The sequence below is a fragment of the Struthio camelus genome, chromosome 2 (assembly GCF_040807025.1).
Source record: "Struthio camelus isolate bStrCam1 chromosome 2, bStrCam1.hap1, whole genome shotgun sequence".
Lineage (NCBI taxonomy): Eukaryota > Metazoa > Chordata > Aves > Struthioniformes > Struthionidae > Struthio > Struthio camelus.
Genome location: NC_090943.1, coordinates 135,993,904 through 136,017,305, shown reverse-complemented (window position 1 = coordinate 136,017,305; position 23,402 = coordinate 135,993,904). Strand labels below are relative to the sequence as shown.

At 41.0% G+C, this 23,402-nt stretch overlaps 1 protein-coding gene across 6 annotated transcripts in view; it reads left to right on the top strand.

Moving 5' to 3' along the window:
* The window catches only part of FAM110B (family with sequence similarity 110 member B), a 120,899-nt gene that overhangs the window by 67,099 nt on the left and 30,398 nt on the right, over positions 1-23,402 (top strand). The gene's annotated exons all lie outside the window — the stretch shown is intronic.

The window sequence follows — 23,402 nt, the reverse complement described above, 5'->3', positions numbered from 1 at the left end:
AGATAAATCCTTTAATCTTTATAGAAAGGTGCCATTTTTTCTGTTTATTTCATTTTGGTTTGGCAGTTAGGCTTCTTACTTGAGTGGATCAGAGAAAGTGACTTAATTGTCTTTTGAAAATACCCCTAATCTGTGCCAGTAAAGCAGTTGCATCTTGTACATGTATTTTAAAACCATCCCTTCTTCTGTGCTCCAGCCACTTCTGTTCCCAAAACCTGTAATGCTCCAAGGTGCTGTAAATTTCAATATGGAGGGCCATTTGGCTGTCTGTAGCAGGAAGGAGAAGTACCGTTCCCTGTTTTAAAGTGTAAAACTTGCATTTTGTTTCCTGTTTATGATATTTCCAGGAATGTTGAAAACACTTGATGTCAAGTCCTTCAGTAGAAGTGGAACTTGTTCTTAAATCAAGCTCTGCAAATCAGAGATGGGCTTGATGTTGCCAGCAGCGAGCGCTAGACTGTTGCCAGAGCGACAGTCGCTTTCTCACGTGATCCTGTGTTTCCAAAATCTGCAAAGAAAGAGGCAAAAGTAGCAGAAAGGGTTCCTCTTGACCTACTCAGGGTAGTCGTATGGTGTCCCCCAAGGAAGGATTTACTGGCTTTTAGGAACTTGTGTCTCAAATTGTCATAAAGCTTTTAGCAGAATACTGCTTCTAGAAGTCACTTGCGTCTGGATGGAAGTTTTCTTTTCCTCACAGCTGAGAAGGAATGAGCACGTGTGTTACATCAGTTCCTTCTGTAGGATGTTTCCTTCCTGAAATCTATCAGTTAGAGAATCCTTTTAACACCAAGTACAATATTGTTAAAATAACAATCGCCAAGTTGTGCAAAGGCAGGTCTGCGCTAGATGCTTTTGGAAAAGACACTTGGCTAGAGATGCAGCTTTTTGAGAGCATAACAAAGCAGCAAAAGCCCTAATACAGACTAAACGCTTAGTTTCTTTCAGACAGAAATACTGACCAAAGCACTATTGTTTATCTTGTATGACTGCATCAGCAGCCTTACTCTATTATGGAAAAGTTGGGAAGTTCCGTATGTTTTCTGAGGACAGAAATTTAGTTGTAGTTATCCTTATGGGGGCCCTGTTTGTATTGTATATTCAAAATGAAGTTATGTTTATCGTGTTTGAAAAAATGGGTTGCTAATGCTGAGAAACAGGCTGATGTGGTTATTTCTAGCACTGATTTATTTCATCTTTTCTTTGTACTTATGGGAGAAGTCAGTTGGCCCAGTTAGCAATGCAGCACTGATAGAGCTTTTTCCTCCCAAAAAGCAAAATAATACTAGATATAGTTTTGTTTCAGTCCCTGTTTTATCTAGTATGATTTTAGCACAATGGTAGGGTCCAAAGATATTTCTTTAAATCCATATTTCACATGAGCTGTTACCTTAAGTGGTGCTCTCACTTGAAAGTAAATCCCTAAAAAATCTGCATAAGAGTTTTGAATGGTCAGGTTGCCTCTGATGTGGTTAGATGGTTAGCCTGTTTCTGTACAGATCTGATTCTTGTCTGTATGTTTTATGTGTATAAAAACAGGGTTAACTGTGAGAAATCCTCTCACAGGTTGTCCTCTGCACAGCTGGAATCTTGTATTTGTTTTCAGGGTCTTTTAAACTAGTACTTCTTATCAATAAAGGTCTCCTTCTCGTGTAGCCAGTGTGATCACTATTAAGTTAGCCCATGGAGAGCCCTATTTCTTAAGGAGCCTTTATAATCTTTTCAGGCAAAGTAGCTTTTATACCCGCTTCATGATTTTTCCCTAAGGCAAAAATTCTACAACCCACTTGAATCAGGAAATATATTTCTTTTTCTGCCTTAAACCAATTAAACTTTCAAAATAGTAATGAAAAATTAGTACGTTAAAAAAAAAAAAAAAACTTAAGAGGAGTTACCAAAGATAGTATTAGTGGGATAAAAACTTACCAGTACTTTCTGTCCCAACTTTATTTCTCTCAAGGTCCTTGTAACCAGATTACATCTGTATCTTGAAGATTCTTTTAGTGTAGCATGTTAAGATACAGCCTGCCCTGTCTGATCACATCCCAACATTTTCCATCCATGAATCTAACTTTACAAGTAAGTACTGCATTCTTCTAGCTTGGATAAAAGCAGTTTAGTCCCACTTGCATCAATTTTGAATGTTGCTTGAAAGATCATTTCTGAAGCCCGTGGCTTTGATCATATCATCCCTCTTTGCATCTTTTCATTGGTTTTTTTTTTGGTTGCATCCAATACTAAAATTCTTGATAAGATATCCTAGCAGTATCTATCATCTCTAGCTTATTATGAAAATTTTGATATCCTGTCCCATAATGCCATCCTAAGTCACCTTGTCATTATGCTTTCAAATAGTAAGCTTTTTTGCTTTGTTTTGCATTCTTTCCACCTGGGACAAGCTAATACTGTTAAATCAGTTCAGTATGCTGCACTGTGTCATGGTCTTTTGATTTACCTTGTATCACCAAACAATCTTAGAAAATGGATATTAGTAACTTTTCGATTAAGCGACAGCAAAAGACCTAGATTTGTACTTGGAACAGCATATCTTGAGAAACATTTCCTGGGAAAACTTTTCTGTGCACATGTTTAGCAAAAGCCTGTAATGCAACTGAAACTTGCTGAAGTGGCTTCACTGATCACAGTGGGCAAATCTAATCTGGTAGTATTTAGAGACTGGTGGATTTATATGCCGTGGAAATTATCTGTGATTAAAAAAGCAAATTGTCCTATGATGGAAGTAAAGTTAACAGAGGATAAGAAGCAGCTTAAAGAGTAAAGGAATAATGAGATGAAATAAAATACAGCTTTTTAGTGTTACTATTTGGTGTTGAAGGTTCTGAAGAAACTTGGTGTATATTTTCTGGTGTGTCACAAAATAATTTGTGCAGGTACAGTGACTATTGGAGATTAGGTGGCCATATTATTTTGGAAAACTGGAAGCACTGCCACTTAAAGCGTTGCCTCTTAATAGAGGGCAAGCTGACTTTAGGGGCAAGATATTGGAATAATGATTACTGTTTTGTTCCACTGACCCTATACTTTTCTTCATGTACGAAACAGGAATGATGTTGGTCTAACCCGCACTGTGGTTGTAGGGATTGTTTAAGTAACCTTTGTTTAATACCATTCGGGAAAGTTGATTTTTTTGTAGTGATGTTTGTTTTTTAAGGGGGTGCCTGAAAGTCTAAGATGAGTTTTGTTTGCTGTATTATTCAAAACTGTGCTATACTCACTCTCAGTGAAGGCAGTTGGAGATGCTGCTGGGCAGTTGCATCACTTTAGAGGGAAAAAAAAGCTTTACTTACATTCCAGTGTTTATACAAAAACACGTGGGAACGCACTGCCAGTAAGTCATAACAATAGTGCCATATCTATTCAGAAAGCAGCAGAACCTAAAGTGCCATCAGATATTTAGAAATTTGCGAAGACTGGATTTTTTACTTAAGAATTTTATCTTATTTGTTTTCAGTACATTCAGAGCTATGAGGAAAAAGTATTCAGTTTTTAATATGTCCCTTATATGTCCGGAGTGAAATGGTTCTGTACCACCGTTGCAGTGGTCTGTTTGGTACCACAGCACTGTCATCTGAATAAACTCAGTAGTGGTCACTTGGAGCTGAAAACGTATTTTGAGAAGGTACCTTGTCCTAATGTAAGGAGAAGGGAAAAAAGACTATTCTTAAATTAGAGAATTATGTTTGTCGATCAAAGTCTCCACAGGAAATAAGGTGCACTTGAAAAATTCAGATGCAAATCTGGTATGTGGTTTTGTTTCTTAGAAATACTGAGATATATGTTTCTTCTGGACTTACACTGTGGGCGGCGTTTTTATTTATTTATTGTAATGGTAGTGTGTGTGAGAAAAGTATGAGTGACAAAATTATTACAGAAAATACACAAAAAAATGCTAATACCAGAGTCAGGGCAAAAAATGTGTTCTGGATGTTTCTCTTCAGCCTTGCTGTATTTTCTGTTAAGAAGCTGGGATGGGGAAGGATTTCCTCGTTGCCAGGAGCCACACATCACACCAGGTGTGATTGGTTTTATTTCACTAATTTGAGCTAGTGACCACAGTGGCCATTATAGTCCGTGGAGAGAAATGGGACCGTCCCAGGTACAGGTGCTTGGACCAGCTCGAGCTGTCCACTTTCATGTGAGGTGCTGGAGAAGGACGACTCTTTCCCTACAGGCTGTTAAGGGAAGGCTAGTGAGTAGCTTGGGTGTAGATGTCTGTGCTTGGTCCGGGGAATCCCACATTCAGAAACTCATTGAGCTCCATTTCAAAAGAAGTTGAGGTTTCTTGGCTTTGCTGTCCTTGGAAAGCTATTTCTGAACCTAATTGCCATAGTGGTTGGAAACCTCATAATTTCCGGCATAAAGTTTTGCTTTTCCTTAGCATGATAAATTATACTGATAGTTTAAAACTTGTTGCAATATGGGACTTTTTTCTCTTTTTTGGTCTATATTCTTCTGTGGACTGAAGCGTCTGCAAAACAGAGAAGACTTTTCAAATGCACCTTCCTTGTATCATCTTTTGGAGTCCATTTAAATTATGGACGTAGAGTCAGTTTCTGGAAGAGCAGTAAACGAATCTTTATTGCCCATGAAATTCTATGTATGTGTGCATGTATATAGGAGGTTTTGAAAATTTGAAATATTAGGTGTGAAGATGGTGTATGAACATATTCAGTTCAGGGGTAACCTTTAAATCTCGGTTGCTTTTCAAAGCCGTTTTGCTTTGTAGGTGCCTGGTAGTTGAGGTGAAGGTGCAGATGACCTCTTTGCAGTTAAAAATAATCTCGTTACCAGTGCCTAGGCTCTTCACTGTACTTCTTTGTGGAGGTGGAGGGGCGAGCGGAGATTACTGCGGCCAAGTTTGGAAGGTGAGGAGGTGAACGCTGATGTCGCAGGGAACCCTAGTGCCAAGATGTTTGACTGAGTGATGACATTTCTTGTGTCACCATTTAAATGTTTAGAGGTTTATGTGCCAGTTCATTGATTGAAATCTCTTGGGCTCTTGTAGCAGTTGCTTAGCAACTGCAAAACACTTCAAAATGACATAATGTCATCTTTCTTACCCTGGACCCGTCCTTGAAGCAGGCATGGGAAAGGAAGAGTTTATGAAGGTTATGGGATGGTGGAACGGTATTTCAGCCAAGGGCCACGTAGCAGCTCTCCTGCCAAATGTCACTTCCAAGGTGATGGAGAAGTGCCTGAACTTTGTCGCAGCTTGCTACCATTGTAAATTCGTAGCTCTCTCATGCTGTCGCAGCAGTTTCAGTTTTTTCATGTACATGGGTATTGTCTTTGACAAGAGAAGATGCTATATTCTGAATCTTCCTCTGACAGTGAAATTCTGCAGCAAAATTTTCACTTTTTTTTAAGGCAAGCAGTCAGACATGCAGCAAAGGGACTCAAAGTGGGAACTCTTCTGCAGCTGGCCAGTTTCATGCATTGTTGGCATTGGATGAAAATAACTTTCATTTTTGTGCCAGCCCAGCAAATGATATGGTGTAAAAACAGCAAGATGTGTAAATCGTTTCAGCAGTTGCCGTTCCAGCTAATAAGACAAAAAACTCTGCTGTCACGGAATCTCAAATTAATATTCCCCACAGATTATGATTTACACATTAGGATTATGTTCAAATTATCGCGGCCTGAAACTGACTGCTGTTTCAGGCGTTTTCATCATTCAGATATCATGTCCTTATTGGCAGTTATTTAGTTTTAGTGTTTGATATATTTCCAAGCACCTGTATTTTAGAATTCGTGTATTGTTATTTGACAGAAATGCATCTGCGCAGAATTTTTATGGTCCAGGGCCACTGGTTTGCATTAACAACTGTTGGTCCTCCTCCTGACCAGGTTTTCCCTCCAATTACGGTGCAGCTGACAGGACTCCTGGAGAGAGTGAGGGAGTTATTTTACCCAATACTGTAAGTGGGATAATCCTCAAGTGAGGATCTATCCTTCAAAACAACTGGGAGAAGGACCGCCCTGTGATTTTGTTACAATATATATAAAATAGATATTATTGTATAAATGGTTAATTTAATTTAAAGTGATAAATGATAGATACCTCATAAATGTTGAATCATGCAAGTTTTACAGAGACCAGATCAGAATTAATAATTCAGAGAAGTTGAAATATGCACTAAAAAATATTTTATAAGGGGGGAATGTGTGTTTGTTCAGGCCTTTGGACTTCTGGTTTTCCTATGACATTTTGAGCCCTCACAGAGCCTCAAAGAAGGCTTTTTTTACTTTCCGCTGAGCAGATGAGTTTGTGGGTCAGAGTCTTAAAACTTTCTTGCTCAGTGTTCAGTGTTTTTCAGGGTTGTTATAGATTCAGCTATGCTAAAAGAACCATTTAAAGTGAGGAGGTCAAGCAGTTTGAAGGCGATGCTAGCTCTGAGCTTTATGTGCAGTTTTAATTTGGTCCCATTCATGCATATGTAATATTTGAAAGAATAAGATGTACTCTTCTCTCCACCCCCAGCCCAAACGCATTAATAGAAGTCACATTACCAGCAGAGTGATGAACACAATACAGCAGAAAGTCACTCATACCTTTAAAAAAAAAAGGTGACTCATACAGGGTAAGCTATAGCTGCATAAACGTGTATTTTGACTGATATATTTTCCCAGTTGGATAATCCTTTGAACAGGAGGGTGACATCTCCTTTATATCTTCATGATGTGATTTTTGGAAAGCTGGGGGTGGAGAGGGACAAATTCCAGGATACCTGTTTTGCTTACTGCCGCTTCGTGTGGCAAAGGGAGGCAGCAAGTAGCCCTTTGCTCATGTGTATGTCTTTGGTGGGATTTGTATAGTGTCTTTGCACACTTGCTTCCTATTGTCCCAACTTTCTGAAAGGAATATAAGTTATAGCCAGTTATTTCAGCAAATAGATCTAAAATGCTTTGGCACTACTTCTTGTCTGTAAACTATAGTATCATCTAAAAGCATAAAAACTAATTAGCCAGGTCAGAGTTTGAGAAGTTGAACATTTGATATATTCTTCCACTAATAAAAATGAGTAAAAATTCCTGTTAATTTCCGTAATAAAATCTGTAGTTTCACAAATCATTGAACTCTTGACACACGCTTAAAATGTTAATTATTGGCTAGCAATAAGAAAAACAGTGCAACCATTAAGATAAATCAGTATTAAGATAAATATCAATTTGTTTCTATTCACAGATCTCTCTTTATATTATAGACAGTGTGCCATTTAAACCAATGCATCCAGCTCTTATTGACACAACTAGAAGCCAATGATTTTATTCCTTTTACTTCAATGCAGCAGGAGTCAGAAAACGTTCGTGTTTATAGTATCAGTAATTTTCAAAAAATTTTTATGAACAGTAAGACCACAGGAATACCCCAAGGAGGCTGTTACATCAGGCTTATGACAGATACTATTTATATGGAAGGAGATGCTGTCTGTAAAAAAAAAAAAAAAAAAAAAAAAAAAAGAATATATATATATATATATATATATATATATATTATGTCCAGATATAAATCTCCAGGATTTTAACTGCAAATATTTGATACAGGTTGAACAAAATCCACTGGGAAAACTTACTGGGATGGACAGAGCTCCTTGGCCTTATGGGATCCTCTAGTATCTGTTGTGCAAAGACACTGCATGTCACAGCGGTTTTGAGAGAGCTGACTGTACTGGACGGGGTGAGGACTTTCTTTAAGATATTAGGTGAAAACATGGGCTTTTTTTTGTATGAATATAGAACACATCTTTAGTTTGCATCTGTTTGATCAAGGATGGCAGGTTGACTGTTACGGCATCTAGTGCCATTTAACATGTGCCAGGGTGTCTGAGACAGCCTGGTGAGCAGGATCGCAACGTGCAAGAAACCCTGAGGTGTCACTGTGTTTTAATTTAGGTGTTTAAATAGCAGTTTTGTAATAGGGAAAGACTGTCTTCTGCTTGTGACCCATCTGCAAAAATAAAACTAGAGGCAGGTTCTTAAAGCTTAATATTTTTAGAAACTGAAACTGCAGAGACCCTCAGCAAGGTGTTAAAGGCTACATTTTTTTATTGAGGATGGTGGGTTTTTTCTGTTTACGCAGGATCCTCCACAAAAAAAATCCAAAACTTAAAAATAGATATATTTATAATTTCCTTGATTACTAAGTTGATTACAGTGGATTTATAAAATGGTCCATTTTGGTAGTACATTATGTTACCATGGTAACATAGACTCACTAATTTAGAAACCCTTTAGGCTAGTTTTAAGAGCACTAGCATTGCACGAGTATACCAAAGCATGAAAAGACTTGGTGTTTAAGTAACTGTTAAATGTTTATGATGCATCCTATAGATGCATGATGTAGATACTTTTTTTCCGATTTCCAGTTTTATGTCAAACCTGTTGTAGGTGTAAGTGTGTAGCCCAGATGTGGGAGCTGTTATTGCTGATGCGTGTTTCATGCTCCAAATGCACAGATTGTATGCTCAGAGTGCAGTTTGAGTTTATTCTAGGACTTCTGTGAAAATGTAATGCATTTTAGTTTGCAGTTATTGTATGTCATACTCTATGTCAGTGCCTGGTATACGAACAAGTTCTGCATAATCTTATTTGCATATGATCAAAGGTTCTTTCCAGCTATATTGGTTTATACCAGCTGCACTTAGGTTGGGAGTTTTACTACTTTTTGCTAACACCTTCAATATCCCATTGTAATGCTATATAACTGGTATCTAGTGATATATTAAATATCTTTTTGCTTTATTAAGAATTAAAATTTACTGGCAGTAGAGATGACGAGATATGAAAATTCACTTGGAATGCAAAGCGCTCTTTCTGTGAAGTGGTTCTGTCTCACTGTTTCTTGTATTATCTAGCAGTTTCATTATTTTACCATAAAAATCACCTGCGGTATTCCCTGCCATGGGTAATTTCTCATACAGCAGAGTGATTCATAAGCTAAACTATTTGAACCTGTTCCTTAATGCCCTGTAAGTCTGCAGTGAGTCTGTATTTCTTATTGAAGTTGGTGAGGATTGTGCTTGTGTAGGACCAGCAAGGGATGCGTAGTACCCTGGTAAGTTATGTCCTTTTTCGCCAGATCTCACGTGTTTATTGGCATTATTAGTTTCACTCACAGTAGAAAATGTCACACTGCAGTCTGTATAAAAAAATTTCCAACAGCCACATGCTTTTCTGTTGCACGTCAACATCTGCATATGCAACTGGATTTGTCACTTCTTTAATGCGGTTATATTAAGTTAAGCTAGTCTTAGCATGGAGAATAAGCAGTATTTATTAGTTGTGAGTTGACTTGATTCTGCGGTCTAACTAAAGAAGATATTTGCTGGGAAAGAAGTGACAAGCAAATTGGAATTTCAAGAAACAGTGAAATGAAGTTGATTGAACAATAACCTCCTTTGTGGAAGTGTGTTTACCCAAATCTGCTTTATAGCAACTTAACATGCTGCTTGTTTTGTGATAATTTCTTAAGTCCTTTTTGGTGATGATGGTAGGTTTTATTTGTTTTAATCTCATTTTCTAAATTGACAGATCTGCAAGTGAACAGCTAGGATTATATTACAACTTTGTCAGTACCACCTTGGTCAAAAATGGGATTGTTTTTTCCAGATCGTGACGAGCCCTTTGCAGCCATGGAATCAGCCCCTTGCCAAATGTTTGTGTTAGATGCTAAGCTTTTATATAATTAAAATAATAATAATGAAAAAATTCAGCTCTCCTTGTTGTGAGGATTAACCTTAAGACTGTGTGCAGAATGCAGCTGAAGCAATCATGTCATCTCCTGTCTGTGTACTGCCTAAAGCTCTGAGGCATTTAAACCACCTTCCTAGCCTTAATGAGTGTTGACTCTGAAACAACAATTGCAGCTTATGTTTGAACACTGCTGTAACTTCTAGCCTAAACTTGCCGTGAATGTGCCTATGTGGGAAGCTCCTCTTCTGTTTGAGAGAGGAGGGGGGAAAAACAAACAAACCAAAACAACCCAATGCTATATTCTTGGCAGGATTCCCAGCTCTCCCATAACAGTTGCTATTGTGCAGTTATTCTTTATTACAAATAGCCAGCACTATGAAGGGTGCATGGAGGAGGCAGTTAGTTAAGTAAAACAGTTAGCATAAAGATTAAAAAAAAGAATTGAACAAGCCTGCAGAAAAGCACCCAAATCTTGCACAATTAAATGCACCCCAAATCAAGGTAGATTATAAAGAATACTTTCCTTTTCTCTCCTCTCCCCTTTTTGGGGCGAGGACACGGAGGGAGTTGTTTTTAACCTCCATCACTTCACTACTCTACTTTGCAGTGCCCCTTGGAGTGTTCGCACGAGCACAGCTGGAGGAACGCTACGGAGGTGGGCACAAGCTGCTGGGGAAGGAGAAAAGTGCTGGCCTCAAGCCAGCGTCGCTGCCACAGGGAGGGAGTGCAGGAGGGTATTCCTGCTCCGGGAAGGTGCCTGCCCCTAGAACAGCAGATTACGCCCGTGGCCCGTCCTGGTCACTGTGCCTCTCCTCTTGCAAGCTTGGTGCTTCCCAGCTGTGATGTGCTTTTGAGCCAAAATGGGCTAATTTTAGATCAGTGCTGAGACAGTAGCAAAGGAAGGCAGCACAGAGCTGGGGAGGGCTCCAGAGTAGATCTCAGTGTCAGGTTGGGACGGGCACCCTCAGCCACCTCCTGGGGGATGTTTGGGGATGGACGTAGGAGGAAGGGAAGCACTGCTGGGGACGGGGACAGAGCTGGTAGGAGCCCGATATTGTCTTTGTTACTGTGGTGGGAAGGCCCCGGGGAGAGGAACAGTCTGTGTGAAACGCAGACCCTGCCTAACGGCAGCGTTTCCTCCTTTGATGGCAAGAGAAAACGTTATCAGCTGACACCATAGCTATGATATTTTCCAGGTTTGCTGTCCTCCCCCTTCCTTTGCGATGTGTGATCCAAGCTGGATGCCATGGAGTGGGGGAGCACGTTTGTAAGCACGTGCTACTGAGTTATTCGAGCTGTGCTTCAAGCAATCACTCCTGCCACCCACCACTCCCTTCCCCCTGCAAAAGTAAATAAGTATGTAAAGTTTGAATTGCTTTATTTAAGCAATTAGCTCCCGATAGCTCAGTAATAGCAGCGCTGACATTTCGGCATTATCTAGAGTTAAAGTATTGTAAGTCTCCATGATTTTGACGTAATTAAAGTGTATTGTGACAACAGTGGTTTAGAGAAACTGTGTCCTACTTCAGGAAAACTTTAAAGAGAGAACTGCTTTTTTCTCCCCCCTCCCTCCACACTTTACCATTAATTGCGTTTTTCAGAGGTATAAGAGGCTACCTTCTTCTCTGACTAGCTGATTAATATCCCCAGGTTTTCCTAGCTTAAAATAGCATTAGGGCAGTTCTGGAAACAGGTACCCTCGTCTCACTGATGTTTTCAACTTTTGTGTGTGTGTGTGTGTGTGTGTGTTTATGTAAGATTTGCCTCACTGCCAGTTAATTGAGCAGACTAAGGCATAATAAAAAGTAAAAGCCCGCCTCAGCCAGAAGTAGCTTGCTGTTGCTGTACTGTGGTGCAGAATATTAAAGGAGAGTTTTGTTTCTTTCCACACCCTACCATAAAATGTCCTTTCACTGCCTGCTGCAGACCTTCTGCTTAAGCTGTAGGTGGGCAGTTTGTGAATGCCAGGTAGAGGCAGCTGTTTCCCGTCCTCTGCCTCTGCTCACCTGGGAAGGAAAATTACTGTGCTCAGCCCTCTACTTCTGTTCTTAGAGAAATTGTTCATTTTTCGCATTAAAGGCTATGTGGCATGCATTACACATCCCAGCTGTCTATGAACAAACAACCCCCTCCCTCTCTCCCCCTCTCAGAAATCCCTCCTTTTTTTCCCCAATATTCTGATGTTGGTTGTTTAGCACTCTTAATTGTTGTTATACAGTCAAACCACTTCATTATGTTACCATGCAAGCACTTGGGAGAGTTATTGTAACAAAATCTGTTGCTCGAGTGCAAAACTCTCATCTCATAATAGCAATAGCAATTAACCTATGTGTACTACAACGCTATGAGGTTGCACATGCACAATGTAAAAATGCAGAAAAGGCCTCTCTCGTGTCTCACCCATCCAGACCCGGAGCCGAACATAGTGCACGCACTCTAGCTTGTTTGTCCCATGTAACCTCAAGCATTTAAGTGAGGCACCCAAATTACAAGCCTCAGCTCCCTCTATGCTGGAAGGAGAGAACTCGATGTCACGACTTTGGTATTGGCACTCTACCTTCCTACAAATATGTGGTGCTCTAACTGAGTGCCCTTAAGGCATTGTCAAATTTGAGCCTTAAGGTATTGCTTTGTACGTTAGTGCTGCACAGAGTGGAATAATGGTACAGGCTGCCTTTTTAAGCACTTTATTTGGATGATTTTTTTTGTGGTATGTTGTTCTGCAAAAAGTGTCCATCCTCTTTACGGCAGGATATATTTGTGTGCTTTATCCTAACTTCCTCTAACATGTCAGAATAAGTTATTGTGATATCTTACCTACTCAGTGACGCTCCTCATTGGGAGAGAGGTCTTGTAGGACTGTTCATTCAGAATTTTTTGTTCTGTCCTATGCATTTATTCGCTTATGTAGTAACACTTGTTATGCCTGGTGGGGCCGGACAGATGACTTTGGTCCCATGAGTTTTGCCATTGATGTCAGTGACCCAAGTTGCATGTTTTCTTCCAGTCTAGCAAAGGAATAGACAGAAAACAGCTGTTGTCAAGATTGAAATTAATATACCAGATGGCATCTACATCACCTTTGTGTTGTGTGATTGTTTATTGTGGAAAAATCATTGAAAACTTATTTTCAAAGTCAACTCTGCAGTAACTCGGTTATTCTGAAACTAGCAAATAAAAAATAACTCCTCAGGTGCTAAAGATAACCTTACTGTAATACTCTCTAGAGAATTATTTTTTTCTATTGCTTTTATATTTCAAGCAGCAATGTTATTTAGTATTTTTAGTAGGTTCACATCTCTTGAAATGTCTGCATTTCTTGAATACAGCAACATGTGCTCCGTGGATCTGTTACAGATGTTTAAAGCTTTCCCATTGTCTCTCCTCTGTTTGCTCTTTCCCATCACTTTATTAACGGAGAAGCCATTCTAAGTTTACGTAACTTTAATTTGCTGTTTTTTTCCAAAATAAAGTATATAACTTTTACTTTTGTTGAGGCAATTTTGTTTTAATCTGACAGGCAGTGTGATAAAATAGGATTTAATTGTTGCGTCTTTCTTCCAGAGCTGTGTCCTGGCTCATTCTTTCTTAAGTTCTTAGTTTTGTCTCTTCTAAACTAAACTAATTATATGAAGAGAATTCACTTGTTATGCTAACCAGATTCGAATTGGGAAGAGCTGAAAGTACAATCTGAACTAAATATTTAAAATTCAAGAGACTCTAAAGAGGACAGGAATGTGAAATGAAATGCAAAACTGTAGTTTAATTAAGCTTAACAAAAGGTAATCTCAAATAAAACTAATGCACACAGCAGAGTGATTTCAAAAAGGGTAATGCTGGAAAAAACTTAGTGATACTGGCAAGAATCTGAAATATGATATAGTGGGGTAGGGGAGGGCTGGACCAAAAAAAACCCAACCTGTACAATTACGAGGTGTGTAAAGATCCACAGTAGAGCATGCTGCAGGGGGGTAGTAGTCGCTCTGAAGGTCTGATCCCAAGCCTACCGAGGCTGACTGGAGGGTGCTGTGGATACCAGCTGGTGTTTGGAACAAGCTCTGTATTTCTGTTGTATTGGCATCTAGAAAAATGCAGTCAGTTGCAGATACCTTATCACTTAAGAGACTGACAATACCAGAAGGATTTCGGGAAAGAAAAACATACATACAAGAAATAAAATTGGGGACAAAATAAAATTGAAGTACAAAGGAACTTATTAGCATAGGTGATGTAACAAGAAGCAATGGGATTAACAGAAATATTACCAAAAATTCTTTGGCACTCATTTTGTAGATGTATAAGCCTGGGGAATGATCTTCCACCGAAATTAGGAAAATATTCTAGCACTTGTGGTCTCTAATGCTAAATCTTACAAGTTATTAGCTAAGGGATCATAGAGAATAGCCTTCAGCTGGCAGGGCAACAGACTGGGCAAAGGATCAAGTCTTTTTCCTAGTAGCTGTGATTTCTAATTGCTTTGCCTTTTATGTATGGAAATTATAATAAAAGTGCCCATTTCAGGGCTTCTGCTTAAAAAAAAAAATCTCTCATCAGAGAAAATATTTCTCTCCCATGAATGAACTTTGCTTGTTCTCTAAATACTTAGTATTAACTAAATCAGACAATAAAAACTCTACAGTTTGACAGATCTACTTTCTGTTGTCATTATATAGTGATGCTCTTTTTCATTCTCTGCCTTTTCATGTAGTCTTTCTCCATTTCCATAAAGTTATTTTTTATTTTGATTTATCTAAAGTGAACTTTTTCCCAGTTGGATGTCTTACGGTGCACCTCCTTTTTTATTATTACCGAAAATCATCCTCCAGGTAAAATGTCTACTCATCTCTGGATTTATGCAGAACTCCTTAGAACAAAGTGTTTTGTCATACTGTGACTTATTCAAATTTGATTAACTTATAAGAAAAACAACATTTTAGTTGCTGGTGACTATTCAGCAGGTGTTGCTTCTTCAGGGAACTCTGCACTTTGGCTAAGTGTGCAGCCAGTGGGCAAAAATCTTCTCTCAAATCACTGCGACTCTTGAAATGTTGGCTTCACCGCTGCTCTGGGATTCCTGTAAAGGAACTATAAACCTTTCAACTGATAACTTGTCCTGTAATTCTAATCCTAAAATACCATCCATAAAGCCTTTCCGCTCTGAATTCATGTGCAGTTGAATACCACGGTTGGACAGCAGTCTCTCTTCTGATACACAGAAGTACTAGTTACTGTGTCACGGAGAGCATACAATGCTAATTTTTATTAAGAACTGCAGGGGAAGAAATAAACATGGAGAGGACCCAGGACTGACCCCTGGGGGACACCACTAGCCACAGGCCTCCAACTTGACTCCGCGCCACTGACCACAACCCTCTGAGCTCGGCCACCCAGCCAGTTCTCAATCCACCTCACCCTCCACTCCTCCAACCCACACTTCCTGAGCTTGCCTAGGAGGATGTGGTGGGAGACAGTGTCAAAAGCCTTGCTGAAGTCCAGGGAGACACCATCCACTGCTCTCCCCTCATCTACCCAGCCTGTCATCCCATCAGAGAAGGCTATCAGATTGGTCAAGCACGATTTCCCTTTGGGGAATCCAAGCTGACTACTCCTGATCACCTTCTTGTCCTCCAGATGCTTAGTGAGGACCTCCAGGAGGAGCTGTTCCATCACCTTTCCAGGGATGGAGGTGAGGCTGACAGGCCTGTAGTTCCCTGGCTCCTCCTTCTTGCCCTTTTGGAAGCCTGAAGTGACACTGGCTTTCTTCCAGTCCTCAGGCACCTCTCCTGATCTCCAGGACCTTTCCAAGAGGATGGAGAGTGGCCTAATGATGACATCCACCAGCTCCCTCAGCACTCGTGGGTGCATCCCATCGGGGCCCATGGATTTGTGGATGTCAAGTTTAGACAAAAGATCTCTAATCCGATCCTCCTCGACCAAGGGAGAGTCTTCCTTTCTCCAGGCTCTCTCGCTTGTCCCCAGGGTCCGGAATTCCTGAGGTCTGGCCTTAGCAGTAAAGACTGAAGCAAATAAGGCATTCAGTAACTGTGCCTTCTCTGCATCCTTCGGCGTCCACTCCGTTCAGCAGCGGGCTGACATTTTCCCTAGTCTTCCTTTTGCTCTTGATGTATTTGAGGAAGCCCTTCTTGTTGTCCTTGACATCCCTTGCCAGATTTAATTCCAACTGGGCCTTAGCCTTCCTTGTCGCATCCCTGCACACTCTGACAATGTCCCTATATTCCTCGCAAGCAGCCTGTCCCCTTTGCCACATTCTGTGTACTTCCTTCTTCTGTTTGAGTTTTGCCAGGAGTTCCTTGCTCATCCATGCAGGTCTCCTGCCCGCTTTGCTCGACTTCTTCCTCAGAGGGATGCACCCGTCTTGAGCCTGGAGGAGGTGATACTTGAATCTTAACCAGCTTTCTTGGACCCCTCTTCCTTCTAGGGCCCTACCCCATGAGATTCCCCTAAGTAGGTCCCTGAAGAGGCCAAAGTCAGCTCTCCTGACGTCCAGCGTTGCAATCCTACTCATTGCCCTGCTCCCTCCTCGGAGGATCCTGAACTCCACCATCTCACGGTCACTGCAGCCAAGGCTGCCCCCAACCTTCACCTCTCCAACTAGACCTTCTTTGTTCGTTAGTACGAGGTCTAGCATTGCACCTCTCCTCGTTGGCGTCTCCACCACCTGAGTCAAGAAATTATCATCAATGCTCTGCAGGAACCTCTTTGACTGTTTGTGCCTAGCTGTGCTCTCTTCCCAACAGATGTCAGGGTGGTGGAAGTCCCCCATGAGAAACCAGGGCCTGTGATCGTGAGGCTACTTCCAGCTGTCTGTAGAAGGCCTCATCAACTTCCTCTTCCTGGTCAGGTGGCCTGTAGTAAACCCCCACCACAGTGTCTCCCATGTTCGCCTGCCCTTTAATCCTTACCCATAGGCTCTCAACTGGCTCTTCATCCACCCCTATAGGCACAGCTCCACACATTCCAGTTGCTCCCTCACATAAAGAGCAACTCCACCACCTCGCCTTCCTGGCCTGTCTTTCCTAAAAAGCACGTAGCCATCCATGAGAGCGTTCTAGTCATGTGAGCCATCCCACCATGTCTCTGTAACTGCAATGAGATCATGCCCTGCAACCACATACAGCTCTCTGACTCTTCCTGCTTATTCCCCATGCTGTGTGCATTGATGCACAGGCATGTTGTGCCAATGGAACATGCCGGCTTCCCAGGAGAGGTGCAAGAGGATCCTCCATAGCCATGTCCCATGCTGTCTCCCCTGGCTGTATGCACCCACTGGAGGCATCCTGACTTGAGCGGTTTTTTACTGACTACCTTGTCACTATACCACTCCCCTGCCCCCATCTTTCCTAGTTTAAAGCCCTCCTTACCAGGCTGGCCAACCTGTTGGCAAAGACACGCGTGCCCCGCTTGGTAAGGTGGATCCCATCGCTTCCCATCAGCTGTTGAAATTCAAACAGGGTCCCATGGTCATAGAAACCAAAACCCTGCTGCCAACACGAGCAGCGCAGCCAGTTATTAACTTGGAAGACTCATCTACTCCTCCTCTCGTTCTTCGCCCTCACAGGCAGGACTGAGGAGAAAATGACCTGGGCTCCCAGGCCCTTGACCACCATTCCCTTGACCATTCCTGAAATCCTGTTTGGTGGTTCCAATTTGCCCTTGGTGTCATTAGATCTTGCTCAGGAGTGTTTTACTGCCTACCAGCCAAGCGAGCTTGCTGGGCTGGGCGAGCCCTTGAACGCCATTCCTCCGGGGAGCATCATGCAGGGCAGGGGGGTTGGAGGGGTTGGACCTTCCCTGCTTCTCCTAGTCCACCCGTGTGGGTTTCCCCAGCAGGGTTTGCTCGTGCCAAAGCAAGCTGCAAGATCAAGGTAGTTGCAGGCACTTCAGGATTTGTCAGGGTGGAAGGGGCTGTGGAAAAGACTGACTGTAACACAAAACCACGGTGTCTCTTAAGAACTGTTGTCACGATTGAGTTAGTTACTGAAAATACTAGCAAGGCCAGTCCATGCTTCAGCCGAGTGCCACCATTTAACATATTTGAAGTCATTTATTTTGAGTAAGGCAGCTGTGTATATTTGACTAGTACAGAGCCTGACTATGTTTCTTGTGTTCTTGCAGCAAACAGTTGCTTCCTCAAATAATTTTATTCTTTTTAATAGGTTTGTGTCCACTCATTTGCAGAAATGCATGTAAGCTGCCAGTTTGACAGCCCCGATGCCTTAAGTGCTGTATTTATTATTAGATACATCCAGCTTCAGCACTGACCCCCACCCTCACCGCCCCAGCATTTGTCAGTGCAGAGCTGAGGCCCTGGTAAGGCAGCCTGCAGCCGCCAGCAGAGATAAGTCTTATCGCATGTGCTGCTGGCTGAGCTCCGTTTTTCCTCACACGGTGAAAATCTCTGCGTGCCGTCAGTCCCCATTTAACGTCCAGGTCATATGGACAGGCAGCTCAGCTGAAGGATGGAGGGAGATGCCTGCAATTTTAGTATTTCCCCCATATTTGGCAAACGCACTTTCAACCTCTGGCAACAGCTGCTAACTTAGAAAAAGTTAATAATTCATGATTATTTAGGCCCTTTGCTGAAATTTTCCATTAAATATCTTCTGTACTAATTTTATTCTTTAAATTGCATTGGAACTGTTATATTTTTTATTTATATAGGTCAACAGAAAAAGAACAAAATGTTTAAAAAAACCACAAAAATCAATTGTCGTTCTCTGAGATCATGGTTAAACTAGTGACCTAACTTAGAAATGTTCCGTATTCCATGATTGATCCGGCTTCCTTGAGCTCCAGACTATTTTTATTCAGCAATTACAAATATGAGAGATGTTTTTATTGAAGAGCAGATCTCTGTCATTTTAATGTACTAAAACTTGTAATTTAGAAATCGAGAAAAGACTGGAGGGAAATGCAGAAAGCAAGTGAAAGAAATGCAGAAAAAGATCAGCTGTACTTGACTAGCTTGAAAAAATACAGTCGCTTGCATTTTGGTAATAAACTGGAGTGCGTTTCAGCTGTTCCGTTGGTTGACTTCTACAGCAAGCATGCAATCACTGTATTTGTCTATATGAGCAGTCATAATGAGTGACAAAAGCAGCACAGTAGCTTTTTGGGGGTGGGAAGAGAAACGGGAAGCTGCCTAGAGGCAAAATAATACTAAATATTTTTATTGATTTATTTTTGGAGAGAGGTCCTTTCTAATCGTGCATTTTGGTGCTGCACACACTGACGATGGAAAGTATCTTCTCAGTCTGCATAAATTCAGTCAACGTGCAGTCAGCTGTGCTGTGTGCATCCTCCGTGTCACGGTTGTCTGAGTTTGCCACTATTTTTTTTATGCGTGCCTGAGTACGGGCAAACACGTGCAAGGTGTAGGAGTATAAGATTTAGGAGCACTTGGCAACAGCCCCCACACATACCGATCGTGATGCTTGCTAACAAAAAAAAGCAGAACAGAAAAGCCAAGGAGGTTTTCTGAAGGAAAAGTAAAAGGTAGCTTATTGAAGTATATATTATTTCACTTTTGTTAAAGTGCAGGTATGACACAGAGGGAGATTTTGTTTTACTTCCCGGATGCAAAATGCTCCTTTTTTTTTTTTTTTTGGTCCTTTCAGACCGCCAGTGATGATGTCTTTTCTCCACAGAAGGGATCCTAGAATTCTCTCTTGAACAGGGGATAAACGCTGGGATGACCCAGCATTTCTTTTGCAAGATCCATCTAGCCGGTAAAAATTCTTTTGGCTGTTCTGGTATGGGTTTTGAACACAACGCCAGTGAGGGATTGGTGTGTGCCTCCCCGCCGAGGTGACAGAAGTTTCTCAGTGGTTGAGCAGTTCAGACAAGCAGCAGCATCCTTGCAGGGGCTTCCAAGAGTTTATATGGGATTTTGCTGACACGTTTTTTTCTTTTTATATCAGGGATGGCAAAAACATACTGACGTGTCTGGTTTATCTGCTTGGCAATCTGAGATTTTATTTCCCTGTGCCTCTAGTGTTGCAGTGAATTTAATTTTGGTTACATGTTTTAGTTCGTCTGTGCTTTTCCCTTTCACTGGAGCCAATCCAGAACAGGGCTTGAAAGGAGGATTGCTAGGGGGAAGGGAGGCTTGTATCACTGTGGAAAAAGTGAAAAGTTCCACAAAATCTGATATCCTGTGATTTCAGAAATCCTGAGAGTTGGTCTAGAAGTGTTTGATCCTCCATTGATCCTTTGGTCCTCCGTTATTTTTATTCTTCGTTATCTTAATCTGGGAACTAACTAACTGCATTCTTTAGTGACCTGGTTTTGTTCTTCATTTTTGCCAGTATTTTTGGCATACGTTGATATTTTTCATTTATTCTCATCGCCTCCTGCCCTGAGGTACGTTACATTTTACTCGCTAAAATATTTCATGTCATAAACAATGACATTTCAGTTAAGAGCTTCCTCATGCTTTGCAGGAATCAGAGGGCATGCTGGGAAGGAAAGGAGCAATAGCGATTTTCTCGTGTTCAGGCTAAAATGTATAAATAAATACTATATACACATAATGTATGTACGGAATATAACAAAGTCTGTATTTTTAATGGTCCCTTTCCAAATTTGAAGTAATTTTTCTGAGACAATATGGAAATTAATGGCAATGCTGGCATCTCAACTATTAGTTTTCCACTATAGTAACTAACTGATGGTGAATGAAAGAAGATAAATGAATTGAAGTGAAAAAAATTGCTTTTGCAATAATTAGTAAGATATTATAAAAAATTGATCAAGGACTTCTACAGAAATTTTTACTAACTGTCTAGGACATATTTACCCTTCACTGCAGGTGTATGGTGTCACGTGAAAAAGATGGAATCCACTACACCTATGAAATTTGGCCTGTCACTGTGCAAATGCAGCACATACAGAATTCTACAACTTTTTTTTTTCAATTTATTATACTTCTGTAGAGATGCTACAAAAATGCATGTGTATTTAGGTGATGCACACGTTTACTGACATGGGTTTCTTCTGAAATACCTGTAGTTGTTCACCTTCACACAAACTGGAAAATGGGTGTAAATTCATACCTTTTAACTTATTCTTATCTGCTCCTATAGTAAATACAGAAATCAAAGAGAAGCTGGGAAGAAAGAATAGAAAACACTAAACAGTTGTTCACTTAAGTTACATGTCAGTACTGCCTGAATTTGTGTTCTGAAATTGTCAGATTTGTCTTGTTTTATCTTTTTTCTCCCATACATACATTTCAAAATATGAAACTTCAAATTTTCATACTTTTTTGTATGTACTCATTCCTGTTTTATCTTGTCCCTTTTTCTCTTACCCGTATATTAAACCAGAACACACAGAAGGGTATTCTTGCTTTTAGGAAAGTTTCATGGAATTAGTGGTTTAGTAGACGGTTTGTCGTTTTTAATTTCACAAGAACAGTTGACAGAAAATCTTCATGGCATGAGGGGAGGCAGTTCTTGTGATAACTGCTTTCTGTGTAAGAGCTTACATCTGAAAAATAGGGAAATGCTGATTTTCAGAATTCACTCAGATTTGGCACTTGTAAAGTTTGCATTATAGTGGTGCTTCATTGGCTGTAGTGAGGGTCTGCTTCAATTTCTGGTGTAAATCTGACTTTATAAGGCTTTAAAATTTTGTAGACCATTAAAAGTCACTCTAGGATTGAATTTGTGAACTAAAAAATTGGTATTCTTAGTATATTTTTATGCTGTAGGCGTTTCGTCTTGTCAGACATTTTTTTAGCAAAATTTCATGTTGTTGAGGTTTTTTTTTTTGAATAAGTCTTAATGCTTACCTTGACGATTAAAGAAGGGAAAAAATGCAGAAATACGAGACCCACCTCTACAGAGTAAAATTTAAAGCACCAAGTTTGGAACTGGAAGAAAGGCCTAATTATTTAACGTGAAACATCGTGTATCCGATAACTTTTTCACATAGAGCACAAGCTTCTGCCTGAGCTACAAAGGATAAACTTTGCAGTCACTGCAAGGCAGCTTTTCTGGAGGACTGCTGCTGTGTGCACTGGGAGACTTTCCATGTTTAAAAAACAGCACAGGTTAAGCAGGAGAGGAGAGATTGCGTTGTCTGATGTGAAGCTGTGCTGCTTTACAGTAAGTTGTTGCATGGTGTCATTGCAGTGTTTGTCTGCTTGGTAACATAAAAGGAAAACCCTTATACAGTTATACCGTCTGATTGGAAATAAAGGCCTTGATTTAGACATAACTGGCTGTGAGTAATGCTAAGGCATAGCTGTTAGGATACTGTGCTCTGTCGTTTAATTTGAAGGACTGTTATAACTATCTTCCTCTGAAAATTTATTCCCTTCAGTTTGTGGTAGTGATGTGAGACCAATTAAAAGTTTGGCTCGCGAATACTGTATTAAAATGATCCTAAATTTCCACACCGGTTCCCTTTGTAATTTATACCAGATTTGTTCAGTGCTCGATCGGTAGTTTCTGGCTCAGTCGTCTAATTTGAAACGACTGGGATGCTGCGTGCAAAAGCGGCAGCCCGTTTGCCTGTGACTTGCAAGTGGTGTTTTGAGTGGCCACCTTCGGACAGCTGCTGGGGGTGGAAATCGGTCTGAGAACTGTAAAGATAAGGGCAGAGGTAACCCTGGAGCAAAGACCTACAAATTTCCCTCCACAGTGCCCGTTCCCATGTTTCTGTAGGCCATGAGGTGCGAGGTGGTCCGCAGGGTCGTACCGAAATAGTGTGCAGCCTCGCCAAGCGCGCTGCAGGGCCGGAAGAGACCGGAGGGAACCCCAGCATTCAAGAAAGCCGTGGCAGTGCTTTTTGCACTTGCGTTTTGATTCTGTGGGCAATAGGCTCTAGGTGACCCTGCTTGAACAGGGGGGTTGGACTAGATGATCTCCAGAGGTCCCTTCCAACCTAAACGATTCTGTGATTCTGTGTTTTGGACAGCCACACGCAGTGGTATTTTGAGTTTGTATGTAACTCGACCGCTGGGAGAGAAACTGTGTCATGCCATGTTTGTGCAGGCCGCAGCAGATAACCGGGTTTGGATTGTGCAGGTGGACAAGAGAGCTGCCAGGAGAAAAAAGGGGAGTTAAATACAGGGTAAAAGCAGCCCTTAGCAGTAGCGTTTCCTGTCACTTTGGGCCCTGAAGAGGTGGCTAACTGCCAGCTCCTGGTATCCAGCTCCTAAGTTGCCTTAAACGCAGCTTAAAGTGCACTGGCTGTTTGTCGAAAGTTGTTCTGTGTCAGCGACTGTAGCAGGTTACATAAGGATTCAGATGGAGAGAGAAGTGATTCTTCATGTTTTTAGATATTGTCTGTGTCTCTGATATTTAAGAAACTTTGGTCTGCAGCTTTGCTCATATATAGGCAAGACTATCCCATTTCTTTCCCATAGATACTGTTGTTTCGGGGGAGGAGGGATTTGCCTGTGAAAATTGAACCTCTTCAGATATCCTCCATATTCTCAATAAGTCTTCTTATTAGTATTACTCTTACTATAGTCAGACCCCATACTAGAGAGGAACTCTGTTGCATGCTGCATGGTTTTTAGCAGTATTAGGAAACGGGTAACTTCCACAGGGGTGTGGAAGTACTGATGTTGTCTGACTTTAACTTAAAACTTCCAAACAGTCAGAGGGTTGGTTTCCCTAGATTTTGTATATTACCTGCCCATGGAGAGGATGAGAAGT